This window comes from Cricetulus griseus, chromosome 2 (assembly GCF_003668045.3).
Source record: "Cricetulus griseus strain 17A/GY chromosome 2, alternate assembly CriGri-PICRH-1.0, whole genome shotgun sequence".
NCBI lineage: Eukaryota > Metazoa > Chordata > Mammalia > Rodentia > Cricetidae > Cricetulus > Cricetulus griseus.
The window spans coordinates 168,363,757-168,384,103 of record NC_048595.1 but is presented as its reverse complement, the minus strand read 5'-3'; the positions used below and the strand labels follow the sequence as shown (position 1 = coordinate 168,384,103).

The following is a 20,347-nucleotide window of genomic DNA, read 5'->3' as shown; positions in this document are numbered from 1 at the left end:
TGAAATGGGCTCTCACTGTCTAGTTTTGATGTGAAAAGTATTCTGATTTGCATTTATTTTTAAGTGACCAGTGTGCTCATGTCATCTGGGGATGATGAAAGGTGTTATAAAGTCACTCACGTGTTTTATATGCGACAAGTTTTGGTGCTATGGGAGAAATGTGAACTATGTGTGGGAAACTCTATATTCTAATTCTTTATATTTTATGTTCACGGAATATTTAAAAATAGAGCAAGTAGCTCCATTTACTCTATACAACAGTCACGAGGTACCTTACAAGCAACCTCGTTTCAAACATGCATGTTTTTGCATTGATCTTAAGGCATTTTAATTCACAACACACAAGAGCAGATTACACTTTAAGAAGTAATGAGCATTCACATGATACCTGTAGTAAGAAAAGGCCTGTTCTCTTCTCACATTCCCATTTTTCTTCAGTGAAGTGAAAAGTAGTGTACCTGCCCATTGGGGACATGCTCACAAAGGATTTTGACTCTCTACCCATATATACTCTCCTAAGTAAAAGGAGCTACATTGAGTCACAGGTAAGTGGCTATCATGTGATAAGATTGATATAATAAACATCACTACTCAAGTTCTTAAATCTGCATTTGATTGACATAGAAAACTCCAACTGTGAAGACTGCATTTATTAAGCAACTAGGAAAGGCCTGCCTCCAGTAAAGCAAGCTAATAGTCACATGGTTAAGGAGACAAAAAACCTCTTAAGTGTTCCTACGTAGTTGATCAGAGGGCCATAGCATCCTGGGATCTGGATCCTTTGGTCATTAGTACTTTATCTCTATTTGGAATATGTGCCAGAACCCAAGGAAAAAAACTTAGGCACTACCATCTTTTCTTAGAGGTACACAAACTCTGATACCCCACACTTCCTTTGGAAATAGATTTCCATTTGGAAATAAAGCATACAGTAGAAGTCTACTTGGAAACAAATTTCCAAACCACACTGTATTGTGTTGTCTTGGGGGACAAGAAAATCCAAGTTCAAAAAAGGCAAGAGAATGCTTAAGTCCACTCAGCTGATGTTAGAGTTCATGGATTTCTACTATTAAGACGCATGCTCTTTCACAGATAGAAACAAAGTGAAAATTAACAAATTAACAGGGAGTCAGAGTGAATACACCAGCCAGTCTTGGGCCTTGAAGAAAAGTGGGCAGCAGGAAGACATCAGCATGTTGTTAGCAGTTCACTGGGCAACAGTCAGAAGAAAGAAGAACAGTAAATACTGCAGATTTCTCTTCCCGCTCTCTTCTGTACTTGGGAATGTGACCCAAGATCCAGCACGTAATAGCATGGTGCGTTACCACTAAAGTCCTGTAGACTCCCCCTTTTCTTTCTTTATTCCTGCTAAATGTAGTTCCTTCTAATAGAGGAAACAGTATATATGTAACATCATAACATCAGAGAAATGAAAAATTCTAAAGGCTAAGTAAAATATGGTATTGTGCACAATGTGATCTTAGTTTGGAAAATGCACATCAAAAATGTTTCCACATATTTTTCCTTTAGTTGCATTCTTTCTTCCCTTTCAGGAACCTCTCCTCATTCGCAACACTCTCGTCCTTTCCCATGCCCTTTCTACACACTAAATATTCGATATCAAGGGCCTTATATTCTCACTGATGACAGAAAAATGACCCAATGATGCAACCAATGACAAATCATCCATGGTTTTCTAACTGCCTTGATTTGTTTGAATTTCAATGATAAATTATAGAAAGGTAATATTAGCCACTGAAAGGTGTTCTGATGTCTATCATCTACCTGTTTAAGGGATGCTATGCTTTCTAATGCAGGTCTCAAATATGGTGGTAATGTTTCATTTTCCAGCACATTTTTGCTTTGGCTGAACCTTGAACTTATAATCAATAAATGATTTAATTATTCTCCAGGGGTTATAGTAAGCATCTAATAAAACCTCTAGTAGTTTTAATGAAAACATACACTTTCATGGTTAGCCTATGGTTTAACTTCCTACCTTTGCATATTGGAATTTAAGCACCAAATCTACTAGGCAAATCAAGGGCCATTCAATAGTAACTGGAATAAAACAAAGAAAAGAAAAGAACAATAGAGGTTCCCAAAATAGCAGAGAAAAAAAGTGGCCAATCTTATTGGAAAATGAGTCTAAGTATGGTCCCTGGTGACTTTGAAGTGTAGGGATCCTATATGTGAAAAGTTTTTATTTTGCATTTTGTAATGGATGAGAGAAAAGCTTATGAAAATTTTAAAGATTTGAAAGGAGGTAGTCTCATTAAACAGGCCTGGTATAAAGTTTACATTGGGAAATAATGACTAAGCAGTGGTGGCAGAGAGTCCTCAAGGACAGGAAACCGCAATGCTGCTGTGTATTTGGGATTTGCAAAGGGTCCCACTCACTGAGAGCAGGGTTGACCCTGTGCTTTGAAGGAAGACTTTCCAGTAATAAAATGGAGGAGGACAAAGACAATAAGAAGCCAATGAGGCTGCAGAATGTTAATACCAGAAATTAGCCTTGCTTCTTCATTGAGAGGTGTCATATAATAGATCTCAAAGAAATCAGCAGAGATTCTGAGAAGTGGATTCACTGGAGCCCCCTTTATCTATGATGCTTTCTGAGGTTTCCAGTTCAAAGTCACAAATATCCAGCAGTTTAAAATATCAATAGAAACTCTCAATCCTACACTGGTGTTTTTAAGAGCACTTGATCAGTAACCGGGAGTAAAGAATTTTTCTTTTTCACATTCTATCCATTACTTTCTTTAAGGGGTGTGCCTTGACTTCCTGGAAGTTTATCTTTTTCAACAACATCACCTCAAGGTTTGCATCAATTAGTTTAAGAAATATTCTGAATCATTTGATATGAAATGGTCATTTCTTTCTCGGTCTCAAATACATTCCTTGATTTCTCTTTCTAATTCTGTTTATCCCATTTGCAACAAGAAGCAAAAATTTTATTTAATAATTTATAGAAATTCAGATTTATTTAGTTTGTGCTTCTGTTAGAAAGATTGTCAATTTTATTCTTTACAAAGTTTCTTTCTTTAATATCTAATTTTTTGACTATATCCTAGTGTAAAACTTCAGAAACATCACATTCCCAATTCATAAATAACATTGCAATGGTATCAACTTTATTTAATAAATATTTTACAATCCAGAACACATACAGTGCCATATTCCTGCTTCCTAACTTTATTAATTGGATACTGGATATAAATGTAATTGCAATACTAATATTCATAATAGCACACACTATATTGTGCTTCTGGTAAATATTTCATGTGAAGTTTAAGATACTAATTTTCTCCTTTCGAAGTTCCCATTATCGTGTGCACACTGAAACTATTTTCCCTTCTAAAAGTAAACAGATGACCAAAAGGATCTTTTATTGTAGTAAACTCTTGACTTACAAGATCTAGATTCCTTAACATTGTGAAGAATTGATTTTAATTTGTTCTTTTATTTAATGAAACTCAGCAAAGAACATGTGTGAACAGACAAAAAAAGCACACACTCACTAATGGGTATACATCACAACTATGTTTCGAATGTCACTTCAAGATTACACTGTGCTATTTGAACATTGCTATCTTAATCACTTCATATATATATCTTGGATTGACCGAAGCATAGCATTCATAATATTTTCAAAGGAGACTAAAATTCTCACAGAACCTCTATTAGTAGATAATGTTTGATTGTATATTTTAAAAATATTTTCAAGAATAAGAGTCAAAAATTACCGTCTTTTGAACTCCAGAAATCATTGCAGAAAATAAAAGCTGATATAAGCTTTGCTTTTATCAACACTGAACAACTTATTATGCATTTTGCCACTGTTCCCCTAGGCATGGTCCACACATGCATGTTACAACTCTCTCAGCAGCTTGGCTTTTGCCCTCCCTAGACTATTGGAGTTTATGTGCATATGTGAATATGTAATATATACATACATATACACATATTTCAGAAATATCTTTATAGATGTACAGTCTAGTAAGTATCCTCCCTGTAAATTTCTTCATAGATTATGATTGTATGATCTTTCTCAGTTCTCTGAATCACAATACTTTTGAAATCATATTGCTTCTTACAATATGTTTTAGTTTAATTTATTTTGTTTTGAGATTATAATATAATTACATCATTTCTCTCTTCCCTTTCTTCCCTCCAAACTTCCATGTATACCCATTCTTGCTCTATTTTAAATTTATGGCTTTTTGCACACCTTTAATCCCAGAGTGAGTTCCAGGACAACCTTCAAAAGTACACAGAGAAACCCTGTCTTGAAAAAAACATGGCTTCCTTTTCTTCATTAATAGTTATTATGTGAACATATATATGCACATATATATGTATACATGTTTATGTACATATATATTCCTAAATTTAACCTGTTTGGTCTATATAAAATTATTTGTCTGTATGTTTTCAGAGCTCATCATTTGGATTGAGTAACTGATTGGTGTTCTCTTCCCTGGAGAAGACTATTTCTCCCATTCTCAGCATCCTTTAGTTGCCTGTGTAGGGTTGAAACCTGATTTCCCCGAGTTAACATCTGTTGCTGTCCTTGTTCAATTCATGCTCAAGTAAAAATGTTTTTTAGACTTCATGGGCATAGTTTCTAAAATTAATAGGAAACAGTCTTACAGAAAACTTTCAGATTCTCTAGCTATTACAATATCCCCATCACATATTCTACAATGTTCCCTGAGTTTTCGGCTCAGGAAATGTTTTGTAGATGTATGCACTGGTATTGGGATCCACAACTCTACATTTCCACTGGTTGTAGTTTTCTATAATAGTCTCTCTCTATTGAGTTTTGTGAAGTTGTTAGGGATTTTGTTCCCTCCTAAAACTGATAAATCAATGTACAATCCAGAGACAATCCCATTATATATGCTTTCAGAAATGTTCAGGGGTGAATAGAATTGATGTTTGCAACTTTCAGCACTAAGAACTAGTGAAATATTATATATTATAGAATATCTAGGGGTAGGAGATGGCTCAGTAGTTCAAACACTTGCCATACAAATAAGAGCACTGACAGTTAGATGCCTAGAATCTATGTTTATTTTGGATGGAAATTGTGGCTTGCCTATAATTCCAGGTGATACCAAGTAAGCTGGTTAGAGAAACTAGCCATACTTTTGAGCTCTAATTTTGATTCAACGACCCTATCTCAAAATCAAAAGGTATGGAATGGTTGAGGAATACATGTGACAACAACCTTGGGCCTCCACATACACACTCACACATATGTACATGTAACCACACCTGTACATGTATCCATACATATTTGAATGTGTATACACACATGAATATATATAAAAAGAAGAAAAGATACTTTAATGGCTACTATCAAAATTATAAGGATATTGGTGTTTATTGTATTTTTCTGTGCATTTCATATATTTTAAAAATTGCTTAATGTTTTCATTAGCATATGCTAATTATACAAAATGAATCGTTATGCCATTTTCATATATATGTAAATGCACTTTGTTCTCTTGTCTCCATTCAATTCCCTTCCAAATTAGCTTCTTTTCTATGCTTTTATGTTTTTTCCTGGGTGTCTGTGTGTGTGTGTTTGTATGTATGTGTGTGTGTGTGTTTGTGTGTGTGTGTGTGTGTGTGTGTGTGTGTGTGTGTGAGAGAGAGAGAGAGAGAGAGAGAGAGAGAGAGAGAGAGAGAGAGACAATTACTAGAACATAACATGCTCCTTCCTCCCTTAGCAACCATTAACTTCCAAGAACTCCTCAGAGTTGGGTAGAGTCAATTGAGTTCCTTCCCAATTAATGGGAGGATATGGTCAGGCCTAATATTTCTCAGGTCTTATTTGGGTGATTACAACTGATAAATGTTCAAGAGTACAATGGTCATGTTAGTCTTTTTTTAAAATTTTCATTTTACATTCTAACCACAGTTTTCCCTACCACCCCTCCTGTCGCCCCTCCCCCCCACGTCCCTTCCAGCCCACTCCCCATTCACTCCTCCCATAGGGGATCATCAAAGCCTGTAAGTGGGACCAGGATCTTTCCCTAGTGCATGAACTAGCTTTTGGAGCTCCTTCCCTATGGTGGGATTCCATGCTCAGCCTTAATGAAGGGGAGAGTGGCTTGGTCCTGCCTTAACTTATGGTGCCATGTTAAGTCTTAGAAGACTGCATTCTATGATACTCAATCTTATCCTCTAGCTGTTACATTCTTTCCACACCTTCCTCTGTGATATACCTTGATTTTGAAGGGAATGATACAGATGTCTCATTCATAAATAGTCATTCATTTCATCCCCACAACTTTGAGCAGTTATGAGTCTTTGCAGTTACATGTGGCAACTGCAAAATAAAAGCTCATCTGACCAAAGCTGACAATAACACTAAACTTGCAGTAATTTAGAAGGCAATTTGGCAGACATGTCAGGTCTATTTATCAAAACAACTGTAGTGGGTTTCATAGGTGCTAGGATTCCTTGTACCTATGAGTTCCCCAGCTATGGAGAAATCAATGACCACATTTACAGTATCAAATATTAATCCATGACTTAGGAATGGACATCCAATCAAATCATGATGTGATGGGTTACCACCATAGAAGACTGGCCACTATCATAACAGTGATTCTTGCCTGTCAGATCAATCATGAATGTTCAGGGTCCACAGGTAAGTGTTGACTACTTCTCTCCTCCAGTAGCTTACATAGCACTTTCTGATACTATGAGGGTTGGCCAGTAGGGAAGCTGCTTCTTGCTTAGTTCCTGATGAATGTTGTATAACTTCTGTTTGGAGCATATAGAACTTTTGACAGTAGAGACTTAGCATATAGTATATAGCAGTGACTATTTTCTGAATTGTTTTAAGAGCCTGGGATGCTTTCCAGAAAACAGCTCACAGGGAAGTAATTCACCCAAGACACTGGTATTTTCATGTAATCAAGTATGGCTTCAGGGAATAGCTTTATCTGCCCACACAGGGTAGCTGCATTCAAACTTCTTTTTAAATGTTTAATTTCGAATTAGCTTACTATTTATCAGATTCCCTTGTGGCTCTTCATACAACTTTAGTTTGGTTAGATAGCTTTATGATAAAATTTTGTAAGAAATATCTAAATGCAAGTATCTTTGCTTGAAGGAACTACTATATTTATAATGGCTGTAGTCTTGAACTGCTTCTCTATCTTGGTTTCTGGAAAATTACAGTTTTGTCTTGGGGACTTCTTTTTGTTCTACCACAAAATGGAGATTTGTCTAAACCTGTTTTGAAATTTTGCTTTTCCCTTCAGGTTCTTTTCCTAAGGGGTAGCATCTTGTTATAGTTACTGTATGTCGAAAGGCTTACTGTCTGAAGACGATTCTCTGCACTACCATTTCAGCTGTGACTGCCCCATGAATACTACATCTTTCTGTATATATAGTTGATTTCCTGCTGGATTCTCATATAACGTCTTCATACTCAAATTTTTTCCTTCTCCCAAGACAATCTTTCCCAGTACTTCATTCTTTCTATTTGCTTATAACAAGATCCTTGAAGACCCAGGGTTAAAATGATGGTCACGGAGACTCACCTTCCTCATTCCTCCCATCTAATTATTCACTTACTCAACCACTTCTGCTTCTGAAAGGCAACTTTCACAAATGTATCCTATTCTCTCTCTCTGCCCTTTGAATGCATGGTGCACTTTCTCTATCATTCTCGGTTTACTATTTGACCTTCCTCAATAACAGCTCAGTTGTCATTTATCACACTCTGCCTTTTTCCAGCTTATAAACTTACTATTACCCTGGGAATCACACTCTGAAGTCAGGCGATTTTACCTCTAAATTTGAAATACAATTGCTAGACACTCCTGATACACTTTTGTGACTCTACAGCAATCTGGGACTAAGGATTCATGTTGACATCATGTGGAATGAGATTATGTTCTGCCACTGCTCTTTAGTGACTGTGACAGAGATCACAAAAGTTTAGATTCTCAGAGCTCTAGATTCCCATCAGGCAGAATGGCATGGCTTGCTTTACATTGCTATGCATTATAAAGGCATGGCAAGTGCCCAGTGGCAAGCTTCTCTGTGTATAGCTAATAGAGAATTAACTATGAATAAACATGCATATCATACAAAATTATTTCTATTTTATTCTTAGTTACCAGAAATGTAATTTACTCAGACTGGGTTCTCCAAAATAGTCTGACTTGTTGAGATTTCATTCTTTTCTGTTTGCATTGCAGGTGAGTGTCAAAGAAAAATTCAACCCATTATTTTAGAGGCAACCAAAGTGATGACCTGGTAAAGTCATCACAAAGGGAATTACTAATGAGGACAGTATGGCTCTATGTGATGCTTAGGAAACTCTTCACTATTCTTACCCTTCTCAAACTTGGATTTCCTGAATATTTCATCTTTATACAGAATGGAAGCCAATTCTAGGTTTAGAAATGAGTCCATCTATCTTTAGAATTTTTTACATATACATAGATACTTATTTTAAAATTCAAATAAGAAAATACAGTCTGTACATATTGGAAAAGAAAACCACAAATAAAAATATCACAAAGTAAAACCCAAATGAATATGTGAACAATTTGTCATCAAACAAAAAATGAGCAAAATTTGGAGAAATTTGGTTGTTGCCTTTGCTCTACAAATACAGAAGTTAGACTATTGTGGATTATCAGACACATTACAAAGAAAACATTAGAATATTTGGGGAAATATTTATACATATTTATGCATTTAAACATATTTAAGTCTTGAATATAGATTGGTGGCATGTGAGTTTGTTTATTTACTATTCCTTGACCTTCTGTTTCTATATATTACAACATGATGATGCAGAAAACAGATTTTGTGCATAAAATATGCTTAGTTTCATACTTTGTTCTGATGGTTACATACTATGTGACCTTGGATGTGCTTCTTAAATCTTTTTTGAGCCAACATTTCCTCATGAATGCACTAGGAGAAGTATTTTTCATCTATGCTTCTCTGATGAATGAATTAGAACAGGAACTTAAGCGGTGTGCTCCATAATAGCAATTATCAGTAAGAAAGTCTGCAGATCCCTCTGTTAGAATCCTCGAATGTCTTTGGGTTAGTATCTTGTGGGATTTAGTTCATAATTACACATTGTTATAATATTAAAGAATATTGAGACTATGTGTTTCTACATTTTTGAATGTCAGTTTTAGAAGATGTTCCATAGGAATGAAATGGTTCCTTACACACAGGATGAGTGAAGCATTAGAATCTGGGTTTTGAGGCAAGGAGGAATGAGAGAACATGTTTACTGTTTGTCAGCTGCAGTTGGAAGAGGAGGGACTTGTAGGGAAGCTGTCTGAGAGGCAGTCATGATCTCTGACTGATATGAGTCAGATTCCCTAAAACAAATTCTATGTATAATGATCCAAGAACTCACAGCTATCCAGAATTCCCCAACATTAAAATCATGAAGAGAGCTTAGAAAAATTCACTTTTAGCATTTTCAGGCTGTAAATTGCCTGGTTTACTACTGCTATTCTGTGGTCTGGAGTTCTTACATGCACTGCTACCTCATGCTTAGCTGCTTTGAGAGCAGAACCCACTGTTTTCTGAATTCAGTGTCTCTGAACCTGGTAAAGGATGCTTTAAATGTCACATCTGGATGACAGAGGAGGAATGGGGGAAGAAAGCAAGAAGAAAGGAAGGAAGAAGAGCAGTTATTAAAGAAACAGTATTAAAAATATTCTTTCTCCCAACCTGATTTTATCAGGAACCTTGTTGAACAAATATTTACTTCTTAGGTATATTTTATATCCAATAATTAATCATGATAATATCTTAAGGGAAATTATGTAATTTAACTTCCTTGCTATTCACATAAACATTACTTTTAATTACCTCTTTTTGTTGTGAAAATTTGTATTATCACTCCATAGGTTTATTTTACCCTCATTATCACCAGAAAAAAATTCTAAGTTAATTTACAGATTACATATGATATTCACCAGGTATGGCACTGAGTGCATTGGAATTTTTTATTGAACTCTGAGTCACTGTGCATGCAAACCAGTCGGTCTTGTGGAAGGCACTCTTCACTGTACCATGGGATCATGGGGAAACTAAGAAACCTCATGACCAACTTCAAAATGACAAGCAACTTCCTAGGTTCCCACAAGAGCTCATTTGCTGAAAAATTCCTATAGGAAGTTTTAAATTTTAATTATCAATCTTCAGTTAGAAAATTAAATAAGAGACTTTCAGAAGTAGAACTTCTTACACATATTTATGTATATTAAACAAACTAATGCTTTCATAAGGCATTGGATTTTTAAAATTTTTTATATGGAAAATGGAAGCTTTAATTTTGCACAATATCCTTTGAGCAGAGAGACAGGTACTCAGCTCTTGGCCCTAGGCTATGGAAAGGTATCATAGTTGTATGAGTATTTCAACAAGTCTTGAAAGTCAAAATTCAACCCACATAGTTATAAAACCACAGCAAAGAGAAGCAGTGCTCGGTGATGATGTTCCATAGCTGACCCTACATGGGATGTGATGAACAAGAAAGGGTAAGTGATCTCTAACCTGCTGCTTGTAACAAACAATGTGATACTCTAAGAAAACTATAAACAGAGTAGAAATTTAAAAATTTAAATATTTGTGAACCTGTGGGTACAAACACATGTGTGTGTACAAACAAACGTGCATGCGTGTGCACGCTCACGCACACACCCACACACACACACACACACAGGAGAGAGAGAGAGAGAGAGAGAGAGAGAGAGAGAGAGAGAGAGAGGGGGGGGGAGAGAAAGAGAGAGAAGTAAATTTAATTTCACTTGACTTATCAAGCATACTAATCTGTCCACAAACCTCAGGTTAAGAGCAATGATCTGTTCTAAAATAAAGCTGCTTCAAACTGTTAACTGTAGTGGGGCAGCCACCACATCCTTCATCACCTAGAATCCCTTTAGAACCTCAAGATGTTGGGGTGTTCTCCAGATCCACTAAATTGGAACCTGCATTTGAAGATTTGCAAGTGATTCCCCAATGTGTGAAATTTGAGATTCATTGCTACAGAAAACATATCCGTGATTAATAGAATTAAAATTGTCTGAAATCACAAACATTCTAATATCACAGCAACCGATCTTGTTTTTGAAAATTAGAGGGCAAATGTCTCCTCGGGAATATTTTATACATGATCAATATGAAATAACCATTTTGTTCCATTGGCTTCTGCTCCTCACTTCTTCAATTTCCCTGCCTTGCCATTTTTACTGCAGAGGAATGGCTAAGATGAAAGTTTGATCTAGGATTTGGAGATTCATAGTAACATTAAACACATTAGATTGGTTCCCTATAGGAACATTTCAGAGAGATGCAATGCTTACAAAACCAGGAAGGCAGACATGCTCCCATCAGATTTGCCACAGTGCAGAAGATAGGTCTTACTGGAAGCTACATTGTTGCAACAGAGGCAAGTTTCCTGGCTATTGGATGGATTTATGGTTTGAGAGTGGGTCCTTCTTCAAAGGGTGAGAACCTACATCATCGTGAAGCCAAGAAACCATGTCCCAAAAGCTCTGTATTCTATTCACTATTTTGTGATCCACCTGGTATTCCATTTCACTTATGGGCATTATATCCTGCAAATATATGCAGGGGAATATGGCATTTCACAAATTACATCATGTTTGGTCAGACAATGAATTATTAAGATACTATTTTATGCCTGCCTTTCATGTGACTCCCCTCCTTTCTGTAGGTCTTGAAAATGTCAAGGAGCCAAGTGTATAAAGGAATAGAGCCTCCACGTTATACCAGATCAGAAGTTTTTAGGTTACACACTATCATTTTACAAGCATAATTCATGTTTATATATTTTGATTCCCTAAAATCATGCAGCAATCCAGGTTAGATTTTACTTTATTTATGATGGGAAACTGAAGCACAAGGAAGATAAATGATACATTGAATAGCCTAGGTAGTATCAGGGGCATTAGACCAAAGTTCAGGCTTTTGTTTGTTTTGCTTTTGCCAGTGAGCATTTTTCTTTGAACTTTGCTAGTGATGGATAACAGACACAGGACAGATCAACTACCCTCATTCTTTAGGTGGCCACACTGTTCGGCTGTCTTTCCTACACCAAGGAAGGTGTCAGCTTAGTCTTGTTTACATAGCACAGCTTGTTTCTGCTGAGAAATAAACTCTAGAGCACACCAAATGATAAAACCAGCACAAATTATAATTTTAAGTGCTACAATAGGGGAACTAAGGGTTAACCCTGAAACCTGTGATTTTAAAAAGTATACTATGTTAGCACATTATTGTGCTTTGAAAAATGCTTGCCTTATTAGGAAATTATGACTTGCTGACTGTGTAAATATAAAGGTGCATACAACTTACCAAGTAAAGAATCAGAGATGTGAAAGAAAGATATTCAAGACAGCAATTTAGAAAAGACACTGAAAAAAGCAGCCATTCCAATCTCATTATTTCTACAAGATGACATGTACAATCATGTTTTAATATGCCTCTCATTTGAAATCAGTCGTTTGTTTATCATAGTAATTCACACCCACACCCATACCCACACCCCCACACACACAGACACACAATGTTAGAATCCTCTTTGCTACAAAAGATAAAGGTATTGTCCTCTGAAAGGCTTGGCATTCCAGTGAATGAGATTCTGGTAACAAGGACAACAGTCCTGCTGGGTGTGTAAGTTGAAAGTCAATGTTCAGAAATCCACAAGATGTCTACCATGGTAGTATATTGTCTTCATGGTATTAGTTAGTTCTCAGGCATCTCTACTGGTCTCTTCTTGGAGTTCAGACAGGATACGTCATCAGCTACAGCTAGTAAGAGCACTACCTGTTCACATTCACTGTGTTTCCTTTTTAAAGGGCCCTGCCTACCTCCCATGCTTCTCTCTCTTTCTCTCCCTCCCCTCTCTCCCCCTTTCCTTTCTCCTCTTTTCCACTGCTCCTGTCTCCAAAGGAAACCAGTATTCCCCCTTCCCTGTCCCCATTTTTTATGACCCCTTTCCCTAATAAAAAACCTCTCTGCTTGAACCCTGTTGCATGGTGTCTTTATCTCATGTGACACTTTTCTTAAATTACAACACATTATTCTTCCAGCTAGAAAATTACTATAAATTACCATTGGATCTGTCACTAATTTTTACATAATTTTTCACTTTACTATGTGTCTTATCTTTATAGTTTACTCTTAGATAAATTCATTTCATCTCAAAGAGACTTTGTGTTTATTTTCAGAGTTTTGTTTTGTTTTCAGAATGTATATTCAACAGCCTGTTAATTGGAAGTTAATATGAAAACCTATCTCAACCTTTCCCACACCTTCAAAGATAGTTCTGGAATCTGGTACAAATTAATGAAATAAAAAAATCTTTCAACTCCTTATACAACTGGGATTGCAGCCAATGCTGTTTAAAATCTTTTAAAAAGATTTATGATTTATTTTAGGAGTGTGAGTGTTTGTGTATGTGTGCATGCTATGTCCATGAAAGTGAATCCCACAAGTGCAGTATACAGGTTTCCTACAGAGGCATAAAGTGGATGCTAGATTCCTTGCCACTGGAATTTACATAATTGTGAGCAGCAAGTGCTCTGAACTGCTGAGGTACCTTCCCAATCCCTAGCATTTGGAATCTTTAATCAAATTAAAACCTTTCCCATATTTTTACACTTCCCCAAATCAAAAGAAAAGGAATCCAAGAAGAATGATACATTCTATTTCTTCAGTACCCAAGTGTGTAGAATTTCATTCAGTTCATTCTTCAAGTATTATCTGATCACACATATGAGTAAAGTAGGAGTCAGAAGAGAAACATGAATTCTTCGGGGACAACGAAGTCTACCAACTTAAGTGGACTGGCACTTTCTCATGTTTTGGCACAGCAGATTTTGCTCTTCTGTGTTTCACTGCACATGGACCATGGCCTGTCTATTTATTTTAATGTAATTAAACTAGTCAACAGAAGTTCTAGGACATGTGGCTTCAAATTGTTGTTTCCAATCTGTATTAAGATTTGAGGCTCTCTCTGCTTCCTCTCTACTCTCTTCTCCCACCTATGCACTCTCTCTGTGGTGACCGGCCATGGTGGTCAGCCATTTATCCCTGTTCCTTTCCTCTTCTTAGTCTCCCTACTCTTCGGGCCTTATAATAAACTTATAGTCAACATGTCTCATGTCTCAGCATTTCTCTTTTCTTCTTTTTAAACAAAAGAATAACATTTGGCGCCTGGACGTGGAAAGGCTCTGTCCTTGCACCTTCTCTGGCTTCCCGCTGATGGGCACGTGGTAAGGCAAGGATACTCTTACAACCTACACTCCATCTCACCAATAACTAAGGATCTCTGGAAATCATTCATCTGCCTGTTTGCTGCAATCTGGTAAGTTATCCCTTTTCTCATGGGGCAGACCCAGCACTGGTCACTCTGGGTAACCTCTTGCCGGGTGCTCTCAGACAGAGCAATCTGTGCCATTTTGGGCCTTGCCCACGGGAAATACATTTTACGGGATCTTTCAGTTACTGCCAGCGAGTAGGTAAATGAGCGGTTCTGCCTCCCAGTGGGAACTTACTATCACCTGGGAATGTCCGTCATTGTTCTGTTTGTTCTGTCTCTGACTGTGTTTCTTCTTGGTTGGCAATGTCTGCTTGAGACTCTCTGAGAGTTTTTGTTTGTTTGCTGGTTTTCATTTTTCCACATGAATGAAGTTTGAAACTTCTTCTGGCAATTTAGAATATGCTTACAGGGGCTGCCATTGGCCACGTGGGCTGACCTGGGGGTCGCCATCTTGGTCATATGCCATCCTAACCACGTGACCTAGCTTAGGCCAGCCCACTCAGCTCAGTGACTTGCATAGGCAAGCATGGCCACCAGACATTTTGCTTTTAATTTCTTCTTTCACTTGTTGGGTGCATTTCCTGAAGGTCAGGCATGGGATCCCGCTCCAGGAGCGATGCTTTTCTGCTTTTTCAGTTCGGACCACTGGGTCCTTTTTCGATTTCGGGACAGCTGTGTCCTCTTCGGGGCCAGGCCCCCTGGTAACTCCCACGGGCAGATGTGCATCCAGAGAGGATCTTTTTGCCGGTTTTCCACTTGCCTCACCCATGGGAAATGCATAGAGGAACCTTTCTGGTTTCATCCAACAGGCAGGTAAACAGACAAAAGCAGCTTACGGTTGCTGCCGTTTTGGTCATGTGACCTACCTGTAGGCACGCCCAGCTCCAGCGGCCTGTGCCAGCAAACCTGTCTGCCGGATTTTTTATTTCTGCCAGATCTTTTTGCTTTTTATTTATTTTATTTTATTTTTTGTCTATGATTTCTTCTTTCACTGGCTCTGTTGTTCATAGTTTGTTTACCGAATACTATGCCTTTCCAAGGCCCTCTGTTTAAGTCTAATCTCTCCCTTTAAATCTCATGTCTGTTTGCTACAACGTACAGATCAGAGATTGCATTCTAGTTCCACTTTACTGTTATCCAGTCCTGCTTGTCTCTGTACCTTTAATTTAACTTTATACTTATCTAGCTCTATATGCAACTTAAATTAAACTGTGCTAAGTCTCATATTTCTAAATTGCTATTTATCTTAAAATGATGATAAACATTTAAAGTCATAAAGGTCTAATTTAATTATACTTAAAATATAAGCTAAGTCTATACAACTTAAATTTAACTCATGTATTTTTAAATGATGAAAGTTTAAAATCATAAAGGTCTATTTCAAACTAACAAAATATTTATACCACTCAGTCTATCCTATAAGCTGTTTACAAAGTTACAGCTTTTATTACAAAAAGGGATTTTTCTCTAACTAAAGGCAAACTTAACTGCTAAGATACTAAACAGACAGCCCTCAAATGCTCAGAGATCTAGAGAATATGGCATTTAAAATGTTTTGTTAAAAAGCTTTTTATAATAGAGAGATAGGCCAGCTGCTGGCCCCACCCCATTTCCTCCAAGAAGACTGATGGGCACTGAAGAAACTTCATCTCCAGTCAGTGACAACGCTAGTCCCTGAGAAACCCTGCCCTTCACCTCAACTGCTACAAAGTATTCCAGACCGTGGACAAGAGGACAACGGAATCGACTTTCCCCGCATTGCTTGGGCCAAAGGTAGGTGAGTCTTCCTATAGTCTAATCCACAGGTCACATGCTATCAACAAGAAGGCAGATGTCCTGCAGCCTGCTACTATGGATGGAGGACCTTGGGGATGGCTGTCCATGCAGCCTGCTGGCAAGTTTCTGTTATTCTTTAATCATTGATTCAGGTAAAATCTTATCCTTCTCAAGAACTCTGATGCTTTTGACAACTGGTAGTCTTGCCAGCTTAAAGCAAAACAGATTCCAGGAACAGTTATTTTAGGGTTTATCTATGTGAAGATAGGAAAGTCTAAGATGTATGAAGGTCTGAGAATGTAGTTATAAAGGTCTGAGGATGGAAAGGTCTAACATGGTGGATAAATGCAAGTTATGAAGGTCTGAGAATGGAAGGTCTAAGATAGTAATGTAAAGTGTATAAATTAAAGTTATAAAGGTCTGAGGATAAAAAGGCTTAAGTGATGATAAAGTGAGTTGAGACATTTAAAAGAATAAAATATGTTCCGGATTTCTCTATTTCTCATGCTACTGTTCATAGTAAAGTTCTACAATACCACTATAGTATCATAACTACAAAGTCAAGACTAAGATGCTTTTCATTGTCCTAAAAAAATCTGTCTATTTTAAAATAATGCTTTCAGCCAAGTTGCTTCTAACATGAACAAGCTGCTAATATGTCTAACACTTATGTTTCCACAAACTCTAAGGATTCTTTAGGTTCCAGGGAGCCGAATCAGATCCAAACAGGTCAGATTCACTCCAGGTAATATTCAACCTTTCCCTGGTCCCAGGACTCCCTTCCCTCATGTTGGGACTCCTCGGGAACCCCTCCCTCACCTTACAATCTTCCCCTCAAGTGACAGGACCTAAGAAATTTTTTTTTCTAAACTTAACCTTGTCCTCTGCTCTGTCAGCATCTTGCCAGGTCCAAGAAGTACCAGGGAGTTCTGTACAGTCTGGACTGCAATGAAACAACCAGTTACCCCAGGACGTGGCAGCACCCCAACCTTCTCAGGTCCCCCCAAAGATGGTCAATGCCCCCACGTCAGCAGGAAGCAGTCTTGAGAATTCGATGACCTTATTCCTTAACCTGCCATGTCTAACACCCCACACTTTTTAAATAATAAGTAGAGGTGGGAATGAAAGGTTCAGGCATTATGCTGGCCTGCCCCTGTTACCTAGTGGAACAGGCAATACCCTGGTCAGCCCAAGGTTCCATGGGAACTAAGTCTGCACACAGGTGCAGAGGACCCCTTTAAAAAGACAGATCCCTGCCCATTTACTCTCTCTGCTTCCTCTCTACTCTCTTCTCCCACCTATGCGCCCTCTTTGTGGCGACCGGCCATGGCAGTCAGCCATTATCCCTGTTCCTTTCCTCTTCTTAGTCTCCCTACTCTGCAGGGCCTTATAATAAACTTATAGTCAATGATGGGAAATGTACTTCCATGTTATGTTTATCTTATTGATTGTTGAATAAAATACTGTTTGGCCAATGGCAAGCAAGGACTAGGAGTCAAAAAGGATTCTGGGAAATGTAGTAGAGAAGTGATGATCCAGGCAGGAAGTGACATGGCAAGGAGACTCATAACTAAGCAAGGAAACAGGAAGTATGCTCTTTTTTTCCCCTCTGCTCCTGCTCCAGCGGTACAATGTGATCCACCAGCAAGGATGGATGCCATAAAGCATCCGATAAGATAAGTCTTATAACATATATAGATTTATGATAGTTAAGACTGAGCTAACTGATGAGAATCCTAGTCATTGGCCAAGCAGCTTTGAACCTAATACAAGTCTCTCTGTGTATTTATTTGGGCCCTAACTCTGGCAGGCAGCTGGTGTAAAGTTCACACGTGGCAGTGGGGCTCAGGTGGCCTTTGGCAGAAAGATTTATTGTAACAAGTCAACATGTAAAAAAAAAAAAAAAGAAAAAAGACAAAAAAAGATTTGAGGCTGATTCCCATTTTCCTGAGGAATCACCATACTGATTTCCATACTGTACATGTTTGCACCGGCAGTGAATATCCTCTCTAGAATAAGTTATCATTGGTATTTTGGATTTTAGCCATTCTTACTGGAGTAAGATGATATCTCAGAGCTGTTTTGATTTCCCTGATGACTAAGGATGTTGAGCACATTTTTTTTTAGAAAAAATTATTTATTTATTTATTTATTTATTTTTCGTTTTTTATTAGAAAGAAAATTATTTTACATGTCAATCCTAGGTTCCTTTCCCTCCCCTCCTCTCCTGACCCCCTAACTAACACCCTACCTATCCCATACCCTTTCTGCTCCCCAGGGAGGGCGAGACCTTCCATAGGGGGTCTCAAAGTCTGTCATATTCTTTGGGATAGGGCCTAGGCCCCTGTGTCTAGGCTTAGGGAGTATCCATCCATGTGGGATGCACTCTCAAAGTTGATTCCTATGCTAGGGATAAGTACTGATCCACTACAAGAGGCCCCATAGATTTCCAAGGTCTTCTCCCTGACACCCACATTCAGGGGGTCAGGATCAGTCCCATGCTGGTTTCCAAGCTATTAGTCTGGGGACCAAGAGCTCTCCCTTGTTCAGTTCAGCTGTTTCTGTGGGTTTCAACAGCCTGGTCTTGACCCCTTTGCTCATCAGTCTTCCTTCTTTGCAACTGGATTTCCGTTCAGTTCAAGGTTTAGCTGTGGGTGTCTGCTTCTACTTCCACCAGCTTCTGGATGAAGGCTATACTATAGCATATGAATTAGTCATCAATCTCATTATCAGGAGAGGACATTTAAGGTAGCCTCTCCTCTGTTGCTTAGATTGTTAGTTGGTGTCATCTTTTTAGCTCTCCAGACTTTCCCTTTCAGCCATTTTAGATTCATCCATTGAGAATTCTCCATTTAGTTCTGTAACCCACTTTTTAATTGGATTATTAGGTGTTTTGGAAACTAGGTTCTTGAGTTCTTTGTAAATTTTGGAGATCAGCCCTCTGTCAGATATGGGGTTGGTGAATATCTTTTCTCAATCTGTGGGCTGCCATTTTGTCTTGTTGGCCGTGTCCTTTGCCTTACCACAAGATCCAGAAATTCCACTCTTAGGCGTATACCAAAAGAAGTATATTCATACAACAAGGACATCTGTTCAACTATGTTCAGAGCAGCATTATTTGTAATAGCCAGAACCTGGAAGCAACCTAGATTTCCCTCAAATGAAGAATGGATAGAGAAAATGTGGTACATTTACACAATGGAGTACTACTCAGTGGGGGAAAAACAATAGAATCTTTAAATTCACAGGCAAATGGATGGAACTAGAATAAACTATTATGAGCTAGGTAACCCAGTCACAAAAAAGACAAACATGGTATGTACTCACTCATATATGGATTTTACACATAGCGCAATGGATAATCCACACCACCAGAGAAGCTAGGCAACAAGGAGGACTCTAAAAGAGACATGCATGGTCCCCTGGAGAAGAGGAAAGGGACAAGATCTCTTGAGCAAATTGGGAGCATGGGGATAGGGGAGAGGGAGTTAGGAGAAGGAGAAGGGGAGAAGAAGAGGGGTGAGGAGGACATAAGGGAACAGGAAGGTTGTGTAGGGTGAAGAATAGAGGAGAGCAAAATAAGAGATAACATCAGAGAGGGAGCCAGTATAGGTTTAAAGAGAAATCAGGCACTAGGGAAATGTCCAGAGATCTACAGGGATGACAGCAACTAACCATCTAAGCAACAGTGGAGAGGCTACCTTAAATGCCCTCCCCTGATAATGAGATTGATGACTACCTTATATGCCATCCTAGAGCCTTCATCCAGCAACTGATGGAAGTAAAAGCAGATACCCACAGCTAAACACTGAACTGAACTGGAATCCAGTTGCAGAGAAGGAAGACTGATGAGCAAAGGGGTCAAGACCAGGGTGGTGAAACCCACAGAAACAGCTGACCTGAACAAGGAAGAGCTCTTGGCCCCCAGACTGATCACTGGGAAATGAGCATGGAACTGATCCAGACCCCATGAATGTGGATGTCAGTGAGGAGGCCTCTGAAATCTATGGGGCCTCTTGTAGTGGATTAGTACTTATCCCTAGCATAGGAAGGGACTTTTGGATCCCATTTCACAGAAAGGGAAAGACACACAAATGAGGGCCTAGGCCCTATCCCAAAGGATATGATGGACTCTGAAGATCCCCCTTAAAAGGTCTCACTCTCCCTGGGGAGCAGAAATGGTATTGGTTAGGTAGGGTGTTAGTGGGGGGCAGG

At 38.3% G+C, this 20,347-nt stretch overlaps 1 protein-coding gene across 1 annotated transcript in view; it reads right to left on the bottom strand.

The window, feature by feature from the left end:
- Dcc (DCC netrin 1 receptor) overlaps positions 1-20,347 on the bottom strand; it is a 1,088,579-nt gene that overhangs the window by 15,606 nt on the left and 1,052,626 nt on the right. The window lies entirely within an intron of this gene.